This window comes from Bombus huntii, chromosome 11 (assembly GCF_024542735.1).
Source record: "Bombus huntii isolate Logan2020A chromosome 11, iyBomHunt1.1, whole genome shotgun sequence".
NCBI classification, from domain to species: Eukaryota; Metazoa; Arthropoda; class Insecta; order Hymenoptera; family Apidae; genus Bombus; species Bombus huntii.
Genome location: NC_066248.1, coordinates 13,991,980 through 14,015,308, shown reverse-complemented (window position 1 = coordinate 14,015,308; position 23,329 = coordinate 13,991,980).

Below are 23,329 nucleotides of genomic sequence, written 5' to 3'. Positions count from 1 at the left end.
TATGACGTTATACCATATAAGGTAGTACGTTATAACGTTATACCATATATCGTTATAACGTAATACGTTATAACGTTATACCATATAACGTAATACGTTATAACGTTATGCCATATAACGTAATACGTTATAACGTTATGCCATATAACGTAATACGTTATAACGTTATACCATATGACGTTATACCATATAAGGTAATACGTTATAACGTTATACCATATAACGTAATACGTTATAACGTTATACCATATGACGTTATACCATATAAAGTAATACGTTATAACGTTATACCATATAACGTAATACGTTATAACGTAATACCATATAACGTAATACGTTATAACGTTATACCATATAACGTAATAGGTTATAACGTAATACCATATAACGTAATACGTTAAAAACGTTATTCCACATAACGTAATACGTTTTGACGTAATACCATATAACGTAATACGTTATAACGTTATACCATATAACGTTATATGTTATAACGTTATACCATATGACGTTATACCATATAAGGTAATACGTTATAACGTTATACCATATAAGGTAATACGTTATAACGTTATGCCATATAACGTAATACGTTATAGCGTTATACCATATAACGTAATACGTGATGACGTAATACCATATAATGTAATACGTTATAACGTTATGCCATATAAGGTAATACGTTATAACGTAATACCATATAACGTAATACGTTAAAAACGTTATTCCACATAACGTAATACGTTTTGACGTAATACCATATAACGTAATACGTTATAACGTTATACCATATAACGTTATATGTTATAACGTTATACCATATGACGTTATACCATATAAGGTAATACGTTATAACGTTATACCATATAAGGTAATACGTTATAACGTTATGCCATATAACGTAATACGTTATAGCGTTATACCATATAACGTAATACGTGATGACGTAATACCATATAACGTAATACGTTATAACGTTATACCATATAACGTTATATGTTATAACGTTATACCATATGACGTTATACCATATAAGGTAATACGTTATAACGTTATACCATATAAGGTAATACGTTATAACGTTATGCCATATAACGTAATACGTTATAAGGTTATACCATATATCGTAATACGTTATAACGTAATACCATATAACGTAATACGTTATAACGTTATACCATATAACGAAATACGTTATGACGTTATACCATATGACGTTATACCATATAAGTTAATACGTTATAACGTTATACCTTTATAACGTAATACGTTATAACGTTATGCGATATAACGTAATACGTTATAACGTTATACCATATGACGTTTTACCATATAAGGTAATACGTTATAACGTTATACCATATAAGGTAATACGTTATAACGTTATACCATATAACGTAATACGTTATAACGTAATACCATATAACGTAATACGTTAAAAACGTTATGCCACATAACGTAGTGCGTTTTGACGTAATACCATATAACGTAATACGTTATAACGTTATACCATATAACATAATAGGTTATAACGTAATACCATATAACGTAATACGTTAAAAACGTTATTCCACATAACGTAATACGTTTTGACGTAATACCATATAACGTAATACGTTATAACGTTATACCATATAACGTAATACGTTATAACGTTATACCATATGACGTTATACCATATAAGGTAATACGTTATAACGTTATACCATATAAGGTAATACGTTATAACGTTATGCCATATAACGTAATACGTTATAACGTTATACCATATGACGTTATACCATATAAGGTAGTACGTTATAACGTTATACCATATATCGTTATAACGTAATACGTTATAACGTTATACCATATAACGTAATACGTTATAACGTTATGCCATATAACGTAATACGTTATAACGTTATACCATATGACGTTATACCATATAAGGTAATACGTTATAACGTTATACCATATAACGTAATTCGTTATATCGTAATACCATATAACGTTATACCATATGACGTTATACCATATAAAGTAATACTTTGTAACGTTATACCATATAACGTAATACGTTATAACGTAATACCATATAACGTAATACGTTATAACGTTATACCATATAACATAATAGGTTATAACGTAATACCATATAACGTAATACGTTAAAAACGTTATTCCACATAACGTAATACGTTTTGACGTAATACCATATAACGTAATACGTTATAACGTTATACCATATAACGTAATACGTTATAACGTTATACCATATGACGCTATACCATATAAGGTAGTACGTTATAACGTTATACCATATATCGTTATAACGTAATACGTTATAACGTTATACCATATAACGTAATACGTTATAACGTTATACCATATGACGTTATACCATATAACGTATTACGTTATAACGTTATACAATATGACGTAATACATTATAACGTTATACCATTTGACGTTATACCATATAACGTAATACGTTATAAGGTTATACCATATATCGTAATACGTTATAACGTAATACCATATAACGTAATACGTTATAACGTTATACCATATAACGAAATACGTTATGACGTTATACCATATGATGTTATACCATATAAGGTAATACGTTATAACGTTATACCTTTATAACGTAATACGTTATAACGTTATGCGATATAACGTAATACGTTATAACGTTATACCATATGACGTTTTACCGTATAAGGTAATACGTTATAACGTTATACCATATAAGGTAATACGTTATAACGTTATACCATACAACGTAATACGTCATAACGTTATGCCATATAACGTAATACGTTATAACGTTATACCATATGACGTTATACCATATAAGGTAGTACGTTATAACGTTATACCATATATCGTTATAACGTAATACGTTATAACGTTATACCATATAACGTAATACGTTAAAAACGTTATGCCACATAACGTAGTGCGTTTTGACGTAATACCATATAACGTAATACGTTATAACGTTATACCATATAACATAATAGGTTATAACGTAATACCATATAACGTAATACGTTAAAAACGTTATTCCACATAACGTAATACGTTTTGACGTAATACCATATAACGTAATACGTTATAACGTTATACCATATAACGTAATACGTTATAACGTTATACCATATGACGTTATACCATATAAGGTAATACGTTATAACGTTATACCATATAAGGTAATACGTTATAACGTTATACCATATGACGTTATACCATATAACGTATTACGTTATAACGTTATACAATATGACGTAATTCGTTATAACGTAATACCATATAACGTTATACCATATGACGTTATACCATATAACGTAATACGTTATAACGTTATACCATATAACGTAATACGTTATAACGTAATACCATATAACGTAATACGTTATAACGTTATACCATATAACGTAATAGGTTATAACGTAATACCATATATCGTAATACGTTAAAAACGTTATGCCACATAACGTAATACGTTTTGACGTAATACCATATAACGTAATACGTTATAACGTTACACCATATAACGTAATACGTTATAACGTTATACCATATGACGTTATACCATATAAGGTAATACGTTATAACGTTATGCCATATAACGTAATACGTTATAACGTTATACCATATATCGTTATAACGTAATACGTTATAACGTTATACCATATAACGTTATACGTTATAACGTAATAAAATATAACATAATACGTTATAACGTTATACTATATTACGTTATAGCATATAACGTAATACGTTATTACGATATACCATATAACGTAATACGTCATATCATTATACCATATGACGTTATACCATATAACGTAATACGTTATAACGTTATACCATATAACGTAATACGTTATAACGTTATACCATATGACGTTATACCATATAAGGTAATACGTTATAACGTTATGCCATATAACGTAATACGTTATAACGTTATACCATATGACGTTATACCATATAAGGTAGTACGTTATAACGTTATACCATATATCGTTATAACGTAATACGTTATAACGTTATACCATATAACGTAATACGTTATAACGTTATAACATATGACGTAATACGTTATAACGTTACACCATATAACGTAATACGTTATAACGTTATACCATATGACGTTATACCATATAAGGTAATACGTTATAACGTTATGCCATATAACGTAATACGTTATAACGTTACACCATATAACGTAATACGTTATAACGTTATACCATATGACGTTATACCATATAAGGTAATACGTTATAACGTTATGCCATATAACGTAATACGTTATAACGTTATACCATATGACGTTATACCATATAAGGTAATACGTTATAACGTTATGCCATATAACGTAATACGTTATAACGTTATACCATATGACGTTATACCATATAAGGTAGTACGTTATAACGTTATACCATATATCGTTATAACGTAATACGTTATAACGTTATACCATATAACGTAATACGTTATAACGTTATAACATATGACGTTATACCATATAACGTAATACGTTATAACGTTATACCATATGACGTTATACCATATAACGTATTACGTTATAACGTTATACAATATGACGTAATACATTATAACGTTATACCATTTGACGTTATACCATATAACGTAATACGTTATAAGGTTATACCATATATCGTAATACGTTATAACGTAATACCATATAACGTAATACGTTATAACGTTATACCATATAACGAAATACGTTATGACGTTATACCATATGACGTTATACCATATAAGTTAATACGTTATAACGTTATACCTTTATAACGTAATACGTTATAACGTTATGCGATATAACGTAATACGTTATAACGTTATACCATATGACGTTTTACCATATAAGGTAATACGTTATAACGTTATACCATATAAGGTAATACGTTATAACGTTATACCATATAAGGTAATACGTTATAACGTTATACCATATAAGGTAATACGTTATAACGTTATACCATATAACGTAATACGTTATAATGTAATACCATATAACGTAATACGTTAAAAACGTTATGCCACATAACGTAGTGCGTTTTGACGTAATACCATATAACATAATACGTTATAACGTTATACCATATAACGTAATACGTTATCACGTTATACCATATGACGTTATACCATATAAGGCAATACGTTATAACGTTATACCATATAACGTAATACGTTATACATTAATACCATATAACGTAATACGTTATAACGTTACAACATATGACGTTATACCATATAAGGTAATACGTTATAACGTTATACCATATAACGTAATACGTCATAACGTTATACCATATGACGTTATAGCATATAACGTAATACGTTATAACGTTATACCATATGACGTTATACCATATAAGGTAATACGTTATAACGTTATAACATATAACGTAATACGTTATAACGTTATGCCATATAACGTAATACGTCATAACGTTATACCATATAACGTTATACGTTATAACGTAATAAAATATAACATAATACGTTATAACGTTATACTATATTACGTTATAGCATATAACGTAATACGTTATTACGATATACCATATAACGTAATACGTCATATCGTTATACCATATGACGTTATACCATATAACTTAATACGTTATAACGTTATACCATATAACGTAATACGTTATAACGTTATACCATATGACGTTATACCATATAAGGTAATACGTTATAACGTTATACCATATAACGTAATACGTTATAACGTTATACCATATGACGTTATACCATATAAGGTAATACGTTATAACGTTATGCCATATAACGTAATACGTTATAACGTTATGCGATATAACGTAATACGTTACAACGTTATACCATATGACGTTCTACCATATAAGGTAATACGTTATAACGTTATACCATATAAGGTAATACGTTATAACGTTATACCATACAACGTAATACGTCATAACGTTATGCCATATAACGTAATACGTTATAACGTTATACCATATGACGTTATACCATATAAGGTAATACGTTATAACGTTATGCCATATAACGAAATACGTTATAACGTTATACCATATAACGTAATAGGTTATAACGTAATACCATATAACGTAATACGTTAAAAACGTTATTCCACATAACGTAATACGTTTTGACGTAATACCATATAACGTAATACGTTATAACGTTATACCATATAACGTAATACGTTATAACGTTATACCATATAACGTAATACGTTATAACGTTATAACATATGACGTTATACCATATAAGGTAATACGTTATAACGTTATACCATATAACGTAATACGTTATAACGTTATACCATATAACGTAATTCGTTATAACGTAATACCATATAACGTTATACCATATGACGTTATACCATATAAAGTAATACGTTATAACGTTATACCATATAACGTAATACGTTATAACGTAATACCATATAACGTAATACGTTATAACGTTATACCATATAACGTAATACGTTATAACGTTATGCCATATAACGTAATACGTTATAACGTTATACCATATAACGTAATACGTGATGACGTAATACCATATAATGTAATACGTTATAACGTTATGCCATATAACGTAATACGTTATAACGTGATACCATATAACGTAATACGTTATAACGTTATACCATATGACGTTATACCATATAACGTAATACGTTATAACGTTATAACATATGACGTTATACCATATAACGTATTACGTTATAACGTGATACCATATAACGTAATACGTTATAACGTTATACCATATGACGTTATACCATATAACGTATTACGTTATAACGTTATACAATATGACGTAATACATTATAACGTTATACCATTTGACGTTATACCATATAACGTAATACGTTATAAGGTTATACCATATATCGTAATACGTTATAACGTAATACCATATAACGTAATACGTTATAACGTTATACCATATAACGAAATACGTTATGACGTTATACCATGTGACGTTATACCATATAAGGTAATACGTTATAACTTTATACCTTTATAACGTAATACGTTATAACGTTATACCATATGACGTTTTACCATATAAGGTAATACGTTATAACGTTATACCATATAACGTAATACGTCATAACGTTATGCCATATAACGTAATACGTTATAACGTTATACCATATGACGTTATACCATATAAGGTAGTACGTTATAACGTTATACCATATATCGTTATAACGTAATACGTTATAACGTTATACCATATAACGTAATACGTTATAACGTTATGCCATATAACGTAATACGTTATAACGTTATACCATATGACGTAATAAGTTATAACGTAATACCATATAACCTAATTCGTTATAACGTAATACCATATAACGTAATACGTTATAACGTTATACCATATAACGTAATAGGTTATAACGTAATACCATATAACGTAATACGTTAAAAACGTTATGCCACATAACGTAATACGTTTTGACGTAATACCATATAACGTAATACGTTATAACGTTACACCATATAACGTAATACGTTATAACTTTATACCATATGACGTTATACCATATAAGGTAATACGTTATAACGTTATGCCATATAACGTAATACGTTATAACGTTATACCATATGACGTTATACCATATAAGGTAATACGATATAACGTTATACCATATAAGGTAATACGTTATAACGTTATACCATATAACGTAATACGTTATAACGTTATACCATATAACGTAATAAGTTATAACGTAATACCATATAACCTAATACGTTATAACGTTATACCATATAACGTAATACGTTATCACGTTATACCATATGACGTTATACCATATAAGGTAATACGTTATAACGTTATGCCGTATAACGTAATACGTTATAACGTTATACCATATAACGTAATACGTTATAACGTTATACCATATGACGTTATACCATATAAGGTAGTACGTTATAACGTTATACCATATATCGTTATACCATATAACGTTATACCATATAACGTAATACGTTATAACGTTATACCATAAAACGTTATACGTTATAACGTAATAAAATATAACATAATACGTAATAACGTTATACTATATTACGTTATAGCACATAACGTAATACGTTATTACGATATACCATATAACGTAATACGTCATATCGTTATACCATACGACGTTATACCATATAACGTAATACGTTATAACGTTATACCATATAACGTAATACGTTATAACGTTATACCATATGACGTTATACCATATAAGGTAATACGTTATAACGTTATACCATATAACGTAATACGTTTTGACGTTATACCATATAACGTAATACGTTATAAAGTAATACCATCTATCGTAATACGTTATAACGTTATACCATATAACGTAATTCGTTATAACGTTATACCATATAACGTAATTCGTTATAACGTAATACCATATAACGTTATACCATATGACGTTATACCATATAACGTAATACGTTATAACGTTATACCATATAACGTAATACGTTATAACGTTATACCATATAACGTAATACGTTATAACGTTATACCATATAACGTAATACGTTATAACGTTATAACATATGACGTTATACCATATAAGGTAATACGTTATAACGTTAAACCATATAACGTAATACGTTATAACGTTATACCATATAACGTAATACGTTATAACGTTATAACATATGACGTTATACCATATAAGGTAATACGTTATAACGTTATACCATATAAGGTAATACGTTATAACGTTATACCATATAACGTAATACGTTATAACGTTATACCATATGACGTTATAGCATGTAACGTAATACGTTATAACGTTATACCATATAACGTAATTCGTTATAACGTAATACCATATAACGTTATACCATATGACGTTATACCATATAACGTAATACGTTATAACGTTATACCATATAACGTAATACGTTATAACGTAATACCATATAACGTAATACGTTATAACGTTATACCATATAACGTAATAGGTTATAACGTAATACCATATAACGTAATACGTTAAAAACGTTATGCCACATAACGTAATCCGTTTTGACGTAATACCATATAACGTAATACGTTATAACGTTATACCATATAACGTAATACGTTATAACGTTATAACATATGACGTTATACCATATAAGGTAGTACGTTATAACGTTATACCATATATCGTTATAACGTAATACGTTATAACGTTATACCATATAACGTAATACGTTATAACGTTATGCCATATAACGTAATACGTTATAACGTTATACCATATGATGTTATACCATATAACGTAATACGTTATAACGTTATAACATATGACGTTATACCATATAACGTATTACGTTATAACGTGATACCATATAACGTAATACGTTATAACGTTATACCATATGACGTTATACCATATAACGTAATACGTTATAACGTTATACCATATGACGTTATACCATATAACGTATTACGTTATAACGTAATACCATATAACGTAATACGTTATATCGTTATGCCATGTAACGTAATACGTTATAACGTGATACCATATAACGTAATACGTTATAAAGTTATACCATATGACGTTATACCATATAACGTAATACGGTATAACGTAATACCATATAACGTAATACGTTATAACGTTATACCATATGACGTTATACCATATAACGTATTACGTTATAACGTTATACAATACGACGTAATACATTATAACGTTATACCATTTGACGTTATACCATATAACGTAATACGTTATAACGTAATACCATCTATCGTAATACGTTATAACGTTATACCATATAACGTAATACGTTATAACGTAATACCATATAACGTAATACGTTATAACGTTATACCATATAAGGTAATACGTTATAACGTTATACCATATAACGTAATACGTTATAACGTTATGCCATATAACGTAATACGTTATAACGTTATACCATATGACGTGATATCATATAAGGTAGTACGTTGTAACGTTATACCATATATCGTTATAACGTAATACGTTATAACGTTATACCATATAACGTAGTACGTTATAACGTTATACCATATGACGTGATATCATATAAGGTAGTACGTTGTAACGTTATACCATATATCGTTATAACGTAATACGTTATAACGTTATACCATATAACGTAATACGTTATAACGTTATGCCATATAACGTAATACGTTATAACGTTATACCATATAACGTAATACGTTATAACGTTATAACATATGACGTTATACCATATAAGGTAATACGTTATAACGTTATACCATATAACGTATTACGGTATGACGTAATACCATATAACGTAATACGTTAAAAACGTTATGCCACATAACGTAATACGTTTTGACGTAATACCATATAACGTAATACGTTATAACGTTATACCATATGACGTTATACCATATAACGTAATACGTTATAACGTTATACCATATGACGTTATACCATATAACGTATTACGTTATAACGTAATACCATATAACGTAATACGTTATATCGTTATGCCATGTAACGTAATACGTTATAACGTGATACCATATAACGTAATACGTTATAACGTTATACCATATGACGTTATACCATATAAGGTAATACGTTATAACGTTATACCATATAACGTAATACGTTATAACGTAATACCATATAACGTAATACGTTAAAAACGTTATGCCACATAACGTAATACGTTTTGACGTAATACCATATAACGTAATACGTTATAACGTTATACCATATAACGTAATACGTTATAACGTTATAACATATGACGTTATAGCATATAAGGTAATACGTTATAACGTTATACCATATAACGTATTACGGTATGACGTAATACCATATAACGTAATACGTTATAACGATATACCATATGACGTTATACCATATAACGTATTACGTTGTATCGTTAAACAATATGACGTAATACATTATAACTGTAATATCGTAGAATAGATTTGAATTAGAGCTCGGTTGAAAATAGAAAAAACCGTGTACGTCGTCCTTCTGTGGTTCGTTTACATTTAAGAGCGCCTATGTGACTAAAGTCACCTAGTTCTTACAGAGATATGAGAAAAACAAGAAACAACGTTAGAGCAGAAAGACGGTTTCGTGTTTCAAGGGCGGACGACCGGGAGGTCAGAGTATGCGAGTCGAAAAGCGAGTGTGTTGCGAGAGTCAGAGCGAATTGAGTCGTTGAAGAGTAGAGCCGTCAGAGCTAATTGAATCGTTGAAGAGTAGAGTCGTTAGAGGTTTCGAGTTGTCGAAGAGTAGAGTCGTTAGAGGTTTCGAGTTGTCGAAGAGTAGAGTCGTGAGAATTGATAGAGTTGTTAGAGAGAAAGAGTGTGTGTGTGTTAGATTCGTTGTGACGAGAGTGATCAAATAACTGTAAAGTTATTTGATATAGATACGAGTATTGCATTTAGTTCCGTTAAATAAATATCGTTCTCTGTCCAATTTATATTTGTATATTCAATTTAATATTAATAAATTGTAAGTAATCGAAAAAAAAATTTCTATCCTTATTTTCCGATATTACATAACGTTATACCATATGACGTTATAGCATATAACGTAATACGTTATAACGTTGTACCATATATCGTAATACGTTATGACGTAATACCATATAACGTAATACGACATAACGTTATACCATATGACGTTATACCATATGACGTTATACCATATAACGTAATACGTTATAACGTTATACCATATAACGTAATACGTTATAACGTTATACCATATGACGTTATACCATATAAGGTAATATGTTATAACGTTATACCATATAAGGTAATACGTTATAACGTTATACCATATAACGTAATACGTTATAACGTAATACCATATAACGTAATACGTTATAACGTTATACCATATAACGTAATACGTTATAACGTTACACCATATGACGTTATGGCATATACCGTAATACGTTATAACGTTATACCATATAACGTATTACGTTATGACGTAATACCTTATAACGCAATACGTTAAAAACGTTATGCCACATAACGTAATACGTTTGGACGTAATACCATATAACGTCATACGTTATAACGTTATACCATATGACGTTATACCATATATGGTAATACGTTATAACGTTATGCCATATAACGTGATACGTTATAACGTAATACCATCTATCGTAATACGTTATAGCGTTATACCATATAACGTAATACGTTATAACGTAATACCATATAACGTAATACGTTATAACGTTATACCATATGACGTTATACCATATAAGGTAATACGTTATAACGTTATACCATATAAGGTAATACGTTATAACGTTATATCATATAACGTAATACGTTATAACGTAATACCATATAACGTAATACCATATAACGTAATACGTTATAACGTTATACCATATAACGTAATACGTTATAACGTTACACCATATGACGTTATGGCATATACCGTAATACGTTATAACGTTATACCATATAACGTATTACGTTATGACGTAATACCTTATAACGCAATACGTTAAAAACGTTATGCCACATAACGTAATACGTTTGGACGTAATACCATATAACGTCATACGTTATAACGTTACACCATATGACGTTATACCATATAACGTAATACGTTATAACGTTATACCATATAACGTAATACGTTATAACGTTATAACATATGACGTTATACCATATATGGTAATACGTTATAACGTTATACCATATAAGGTAATACGTTATAACGTTATGCCATATAACGTAATACGTTATAACGTGATACCATATAACGTAATCCGTTATAACGTTATACCATATAACGTTATACCATATAACGTAATACGTTATAACGTTATAACTTATGACGTTATACCATATAACGTATTACGTTATAACGTGATACCATATAACGTAATACGTTATAACGTTATACCATATGACGTTATACCATATAACGTAATACGTTTTAACGTTATACCATATGACGTTATACCATATAACGTATTACGTTATAACGTTATACAATATGACGTAGTACATTATAACGCTTTACCATTTGACGTTATACCATATAACGTAATACGTTATAACGTAATACCGTATAACGTAATACGTTATAACGTTATGCCATGTAACGTAATACGTTATAACGTGATACCACATAACGTAATACGTTATAACGTTATACCATATGACGTTATACCATATAAGGTAATACGTTATAACGTTATACCATATAGCGTTATACCATATAACGTAATACTTTATAACGTTATACCGTATGACGTAATACCATATATGGTAATACGTTATAACGTTATGCCATATAACGTAATACGTTATAACGTGATACCATATAACGTAATACGTTATAACGTTATACCATATAACGTTATACCATATAACGTAATACGTTATAACGTTATAACTTATGACGTTATACCATATAACGTATTACGTTATAACGTGATACCATATAACGTAATACGTTATAACGTTATACCATATGACGTTATACCATATAACGAATTACGTTATAACGTTATACAATATGACGTAATACATTATAACGTTATACCATTTGACGTTATACCATATAAGGTAATACGTTATAACGTTATACCTTTATAACCTAATACGTTATAACGTTATACCATATAACGTAATACGTTATAACGTTATAACATATGACGTTATACCATATAAGGTAATACGTTATAACGTTATACCATATAACGTATTACGGTATGACGTAATACCATATAACGTAATACGTTAAAAACGTTATGCCACATAACGTAATACGTTTTGACGTAATACCATATAACGTAATACGTTATAACGTTATACCATATGACGTTATACCATATAACGTAATACGTTATAACGTTATACCATATGACGTTATACCATATAACGTATTACGTTATAACGTAATACCATATAACGTAATACGTTATATCGTTATGCCATGTAACGTAATACGTTATAACGTGATACCATATAACGTAATACGTTATAACGTTATACCATATGACGTTATACCATATAAGGTAATACGTTATAACGTTATACCATATAACGTAATACGTTATAACGTAATACCATATAACGTAATACGTTAAAAACGTTATGCCACATAACGTAATACGTTTTGACGTAATACCATATAACGTAATACGTTATAACGTTATACCATATAACGTAATACGTTATAACGTTATAACATATGACGTTATACCATATAAGGTAATACGTTATAACGTTATACCATATAACGTATTACGGTATGACGTAATACCATATAACGTAATACGTTATAACGATATACCATATGACGTTATACCATATAACGTATTACGTTGTATCGTTAAACAATATGACGTAATACATTATAACTGTAATATCGTAGAATAGATTTGAATTAGAGATCGGTTGAAAATAGACAAAACCGTGTACGTCGTCCTTCTGTGGTTCGTTTACATTTAAGAGCGCCTATGTGACTAAAGTCACCTAGTTCTTACAGAGATATGAGAAAAACAAGAAACAACGTTAGAGCAGAAAGACGGTTTCGTGTTTCAAGGGCGGACGACCGGGAGGTCAGAGTATGCGAGTCGAAAAGCGAGTGTGTTGCGAGAGTCAGAGCGAATTGAGTCGTTGAAGAGTAGAGCCGTCAGAGCTAATTGAATCGTTGAAGAGTAGAGTCGTTAGAGGTTTCGAGTTGTCGAAGAGTAGAGTCGTTAGAGGTTTCGAGTTGTCGAAGAGTAGAGTCGTGAGAATTGATAGAGTTGTTAGAGAGAAAGAGTGTGTGTGTGTTAGATTCGTTGTGACGAGAGTGATCAAATAACTGTAAAGTTATTTGATATAGATACGAGTATTGCATTTAGTTCCGTTAAATAAATATCGTTCTCTGTCCAATTTATATTTGTATATTCAATTTAATATTAATAAATTGTAAGTAATCGAAAAAAAAATTTCTATCCTTATTTTCCGATATTACATAACGTTATACCATATGACGTTATAGCATATAACGTAATACGTTATAACGTTGTACCATATATCGTAATACGTTATGACGTAATACCATATAACGTAATACGACATAACGTTATACCATATGACGTTATACCATATGACGTTATACCATATAACGTAATACGTTATAACGTTATACCATATAACGTAATACGTTATAACGTTATACCATATGACGTTATACCATATAAGGTAATATGTTATAACGTTATACCATATAAGGTAATACGTTATAACGTTATACCATATAACGTAATACGTTATAACGTAATACCATATAACGTAATACGTTATAACGTTATACCATATAACGTAATACGTTATAACGTTACACCATATGACGTTATGGCATATACCGTAATACGTTATAACGTTATACCATATAACGTATTACGTTATGACGTAATACCTTATAACGCAATACGTTAAAAACGTTATGCCACATAACGTAATACGTTTGGACGTAATACCATATAACGTCATACGTTATAACGTTATACCATATGACGTTATACCATATATGGTAATACGTTATAACGTTATGCCATATAACGTGATACGTTATAACGTAATACCATCTATCGTAATACGTTATAGCGTTATACCATATAACGTAATACGTTATAACGTAATACCATATAACGTAATACGTTATAACGTTATACCATATGACGTTATACCATATAAGGTAATACGTTATAACGTTATACCATATAAGGTAATACGTTATAACGTTATATCATATAACGTAATACGTTATAACGTAATACCATATAACGTAATACCATATAACGTAATACGTTATAACGTTATACCATATAACGTAATACGTTATAACGTTACACCATATGACGTTATGGCATATACCGTAATACGTTATAACGTTATACCATATAACGTATTACGTTATGACGTAATACCTTATAACGCAATACGTTAAAAACGTTATGCCACATAACGTAATACGTTTGGACGTAATACCATATAACGTCATACGTTATAACGTTACACCATATGACGTTATACCATATAACGTAATACGTTATAACGTTATACCATATAACGTAATACGTTATAACGTTATAACATATGACGTTATACCATATATGGTAATACGTTATAACGTTATACCATATAAGGTAATACGTTATAACGTTATGCCATATAACGTAATACGTTATAACGTGATACCATATAACGTAATCCGTTATAACGTTATACCATATAACGTTATACCATATAACGTAATACGTTATAACGTTATAACTTATGACGTTATACCATATAACGTATTACGTTATAACGTGATACCATATAACGTAATACGTTATAACGTTATACCATATGACGTTATACCATATAACGTAATACGTTTTAACGTTATACCATATGACGTTATACCATATAACGTATTACGTTATAACGTTATACAATATGACGTAGTACATTATAACGCTTTACCATTTGACGTTATACCATATAACGTAATACGTTATAACGTAATACCGTATAACGTAATACGTTATAACGTTATGCCATGTAACGTAATACGTTATAACGTGATACCACATAACGTAATACGTTATAACGTTATACCATATGACGTTATACCATATAAGGTAATACGTTATAACGTTATACCATATAGCGTTATACCATATAACGTAATACTTTATAACGTTATACCGTATGACGTAATACCATATATGGTAATACGTTATAACGTTATGCCATATAACGTAATACGTTATAACGTGATACCATATAACGTAATACGTTATAACGTTATACCATATAACGTTATACCATATAACGTAATACGTTATAACGTTATAACTTATGACGTTATACCATATAACGTATTACGTTATAACGTGATACCATATAACGTAATACGTTATAACGTTATACCATATGACGTTATACCATATAACGAATTACGTTATAACGTTATACAATATGACGTAATACATTATAACGTTATACCATTTGACGTTATACCATATAAGGTAATACGTTATAACGTTATACCTTTATAACCTAATACGTTATAACGTTATACCATATAACGTAATACGTTATAACGTTATAACATATGACGTTATACCATATAAGGTAATACGTTATAACGTTATACCATATAACGTATTACGGTATGACGTAATACCATATAACGTAATACGTTAAAAACGTTATGCCACATAACGTAATACGTTTTGACGTAATACCATATAACGTAATACGTTATAACGTTATACCATATGACGTTATACCATATAACGTAATACGTTATAACGTTATACCATATGACGTTATACCATATAACGTATTACGTTATAACGTAATACCATATAACGTAATACGTTATATCGTTATGCCATGTAACGTAATACGTTATAACGTGATACCATATAACGTAATACGTTATAACGTTATACCATATGACGTTATACCATATAAGGTAATACGTTATAACGTTATACCATATAACGTAATACGTTATAACGTAATACCATATAACGTAATACGTTAAAAACGTTATGCCACATAACGTAATACGTTTTGACGTAATACCATATAACGTAATACGACATAACGTTATACCATATGACGTTATACCATATAACGTAATACGTTATAACGTTATACCATATAACGTAATACGTTATAACGTTATACCATATGACGTTATACCATATAAGGTAATATGTTATAACGTTATCCCATATAAGGTAATACGTTATAACGTTATACCATATAACGTAATACGTTATAACGTAATACCATATAACGTAATACGTTATAACGTTATACCATATAACGTAATACGTTATAACGTTACACCATATGACGTTATGGCATATACCGTAATACGTTATAACGTTATACCATATAACGTATTACGTTATGACGTAATACCTTATAACGCAATACGTTAAAAACGTTATGCCACATAACGTAATACGTTTGGACGTAATACCATATAACGTCATACGTTATAACGTTATACCATATGACGTTATACCATATATGGTAATACGTTATAACGTTATGCCATATAACGTGATACGTTATAACGTGATACCATATAACGTAATACGTTATAACGTTATACCATATGACGTTATACCATATAACGTAATACGTTATAACGTTATAACATATGACGTTATACCATATAAGGTAATACGCTATAACGTTATACCATATAACGTAATACGTTATAACGTAATACCATTTAACGTAATACGTTATAACGTTATACCATATGACGTTATACCATATAACGTATTACGTTATAACGTTATACAATATGACGTAATACATTATAACGTTATACCATTTGACGTTATACCATATAACGTAATACGTTATAACGTAATACCATCTATCGTAATACGTTATAGCGTTATACCATATAACGTAATACGTTATAACGTAATACCATATAACGTAATACGTTATAACGTTATACCATATGACGATATACCATATAAGGTAATACGTTATAACGTTATACCATATAAGGTAATACGTTATAACGTTATACCATATAACGTAATACGTTATAACGTAATACCATATAACGTAATACGTTATAACGTTATACCATATAACGTAATACGTTATAACGTTACACCATATGACGTTATGGCATATACCGTAATACGTTATAACGTTATACCATATAACGTATTACGTTATGACGTAATACCTTATAACGCAATACGTTAAAAACGTTATGCCACATAACGTAATACGTTTGGACGTAATACCATATAACGTCATACGTTATAACGTTATACCATATGACGTTATACCATATATGGTAATACGTTATAACGTTATGCCATATAACGTAATACGTTATAACGTGATACCATATAACGTAATACGTTATAACGTTATACCATATGACGTTATACCATATAACGTAATACGTTATAACGTTATAACATATGACGTTATACCATATAAGGTAATACGCTATAACGTTATACCATATAACGTAATACGTTATAACGTAATACCATTTAACGTAATACGTTATAACGTTATACCATATGACGTTATACCATATAACGTATTACGTTATAACGTTATACAATATGACGTAATACATTATAACGTTATACCATTTGACGTTATACCATATAACGTAATACGTTATAACGTAATACCATCTATCGTAATACGTTATAGCGTTATACCATATAACGTAATACGTTATAACGTAATACCATATAACGTAATACGTTAAAAACGTTATGCCACATAACGTAATACGTTTTGACGTAATACCATATAACGTAATACGTTATAACGTTATACCATATAACGTAATACGTTATAACGTTATAACATATGACGTTATACCATATAAGGTAATACGTTATAACGTTATACCATATAACGTATTACGGTATGACGTAATACCATATAACGTAATACGTTATAACGATATACCATATGACGTTATACCATATAACGTATTACGTTATAACGTTATACAATATGACGTAATACATTATAACGTTATACCATTTGACGTTATACCATATAACGTAATACGTTATAACGTAATACCATCTATCGTAATACGTTATAGCGTTATACCATATAACGTAATACGTTATAACGTAATACCATATAACGTAATACGTTATAACGTTATACCATATGACGTTATACCATATAAGGTAATACGTTATAACGTTATACCATATAAGGTAATACGTTATAACGTTATATCATATAACGTAATACGTTATAACGTAATACCATATAACGTAATACGTTATAACGTTATACCATATAACGTCATACGTTATAACGTTACACCATATGACGTTATACCATATAACGTAATACGTTATAACGTTATACCATATAACGTAATACGTTATAACGTTATAACATATGACGTTATACCATATATGGTAATACGTTATAACGTTATACCATATAAGGTAATACGTTATAACGTTATGCCATATAACGTAATACGTTATAACGTGATACCATATAACGTAATCCGTTATAACGTTATACCATAGAACGTTATACCATATAACGTAATACGTTATAACGTTATAACTTATGACGTTATACCATATAACGTAATACGTTTTAACGTTATACCATATGACGTTATACCATATAACGTATTACGTTATAACGTTATACAATATGACGTAGTACATTATAACGCTATACCATTTGACGTTATACCATATAACGTAATACGTTATAACGTAATACCGTATAACGTAATACGTTATAACGTTATGCCATGTAACGTAATACGTTATAACGTGATACCACATAACGTAATACGTTATAACGTTATACCATATGACGTTATACCATATAAGGTAATACGTTATAACGTTATACCATATAGCGTTATACCATATAACGTAATACTTTATAACGTTATACCATATGACGTAATACCATATATGGTAATACGTTATAACGTTATGCCATATAACGTAATACGTTATAACGTGATACCATATAACGTAATACGTTATAACGTTATACCATATGACGTTGTACCATATAACGTAATACGTTATAACGTTATAACATATGACGTTATACCATATAAGGTAATACGCTATAACGTTATACCATATAACGTAATACGTTATAACGTAATACCATATAACGTAATACGTTTTAACGTTATACCATATGACGTTATACCATATAACGAATTACGTTATAACGTTATACAATATGACGTAATACATTATAACGTTATACCATTTGACGTTATACCATATAAGGTAATACGTTATAACGTTATACCTTTATAACCTAATACGTTATAACGTTATACCATATAACGTAATACGTTATAACGTTATAACATATGACGTTATACCATATAAGGTAATACGTTATAACGTTATACCATATAACGTATTACGGTATGACGTAATACCATATAACGTAATACGTTAAAAACGTTATGCCACATAACGTAATACGTTTTGACGTAATACCATATAACGTAATACGTTATAACGTTATACCATATGACGTTATACCATATAACGTAATACGTTATAACGTTATACCATATGACGTTATACCATATAACGTATTACGTTATAACGTAATACCATATAACGTAATACGTTATATCGTTATGCCATGTAACGTAATACGTTATAACGTGATACCATATAACGTAATACGTTATAACGTTATACCATATGACGTTATACCATATAAGGTAATACGTTATAACGTTATACCATATAACGTAATACGTTATAACGTAATACCATATAACGTAATACGTTAAAAACGTTATGCCACATAACGTAATACGTTTTGACGTAATACCATATAACGTAATACGTTATAACGTTATACCATATAACGTAATACGTTATAACGTTATAACATATGACGTTATACCATATAAGGTAATACGTTATAACGTTATACCATATAACGTATTACGGTATGACGTAATACCATATAACGTAATACGTTATAACGATATACCATATGACGTTATACCATATAACGTATTACGTTGTATCGTTAAACAATATGACGTAATACATTATAACTGTAATATCGTAGAATAGATTTGAATTAGAGATCGGTTGAAAATAGAAAAAACCGTGTACGTCGTCCTTCTGTGGTTCGTTTACATTTAAGAGCGCCTATGTGACTAAAGTCACCTAGTTCTTACAGAGATATGAGAAAAACAAGAAACAACGTTAGAGCAGAAAGACGGTTTCGTGTTTCAAGGGCGGACGACCGGGAGGTCAGAGTATGCGAGTCGAAAAGCGAGTGTGTTGCGAGAGTCAGAGCGAATTGAGTCGTTGAAGAGTAGAGCCGTCAGAGCTAATTGAATCGTTGAAGAGTAGAGTCGTTAGAGGTTTCGAGTTGTCGAAGAGTAGAGTCGTTAGAGGTTTCGAGTTGTCGAAGAGTAGAGTCGTGAGAATTGATAGAGTTGTTAGAGAGAAAGAGTGTGTGTGTGTTAGATTCGTTGTGACGAGAGTGATCAAATAACTGTAAAGTTATTTGATATAGATACGAGTATTGCATTTAGTTCCGTTAAATAAATAACGTTCTCTGTCCAATTTATATTTGTATATTCAATTTAATATTAATAAATTGTAAGTAATCGAAAAAAAAATTTCTATCCTTATTTTCCGATATTACATAACGTTATACCATATGACGTTATAGCATATAACGTAATACGTTATAACGTTGTACCATATATCGTAATACGTTATGACGTAATACCATATAACGTAATACGACATAACGTTATACCATATGACGTTATACCATATAACGTAATACGTTATAACGTTATACCATATAACGTAATACGTTATAACGTTATACCATATGACGTTATACCATATAAGGTAATATGTTATAACGTTATACCATATAAGGTAATACGTTATAACGTTATACCATATAACGTAATACGTTATAACGTAATACCATATAACGTAATACGTTATAACGTTATACCATATAACGTAATACGTTATAACGTTACACCATATGACGTTATGGCATATACCGTAATACGTTATAACGTTATACCATATAACGTATTACGTTATGACGTAATACCTTATAACGCAATACGTTAAAAACGTTATGCCACATAACGTAATACGTTTGGACGTAATACCATATAACGTCATACGTTATAACGTTATACCATATGACGTTATACCATATATGGTAATACGTTATAACGTTATGCCATATAACGTAATACGTTATAACGTGATACCATATAACGTAATACGTTATAACGTTATACCATATGACGTTATACCATATAACGTAATACGTTATAACGTTATAACATATGACGTTATACCATATAAGGTAATACGCTATAACGTTATACCATATAACGTAATACGTTATAACGTAATACCATTTAACGTAATACGTTATAACGTTATACCATATGACGTTATACCATATAACGTATTACGTTATAACGTTATACAATATGACGTAATACATTATAACGTTATACCATTTGACGTTATACCATATAACGTAATACGTTATAACGTAATACCATCTATCGTAATACGTTATAGCGTTATACCATATAACGTAATACGTTATAACGTAATACCATATAACGTAATACGTTATAACGTTATACCATATGACGTTATACCATATAAGGTAATACGTTATAACGTTATACCATATAAGGTAATACGTTATAACGTTATACCATATAACGTAATAC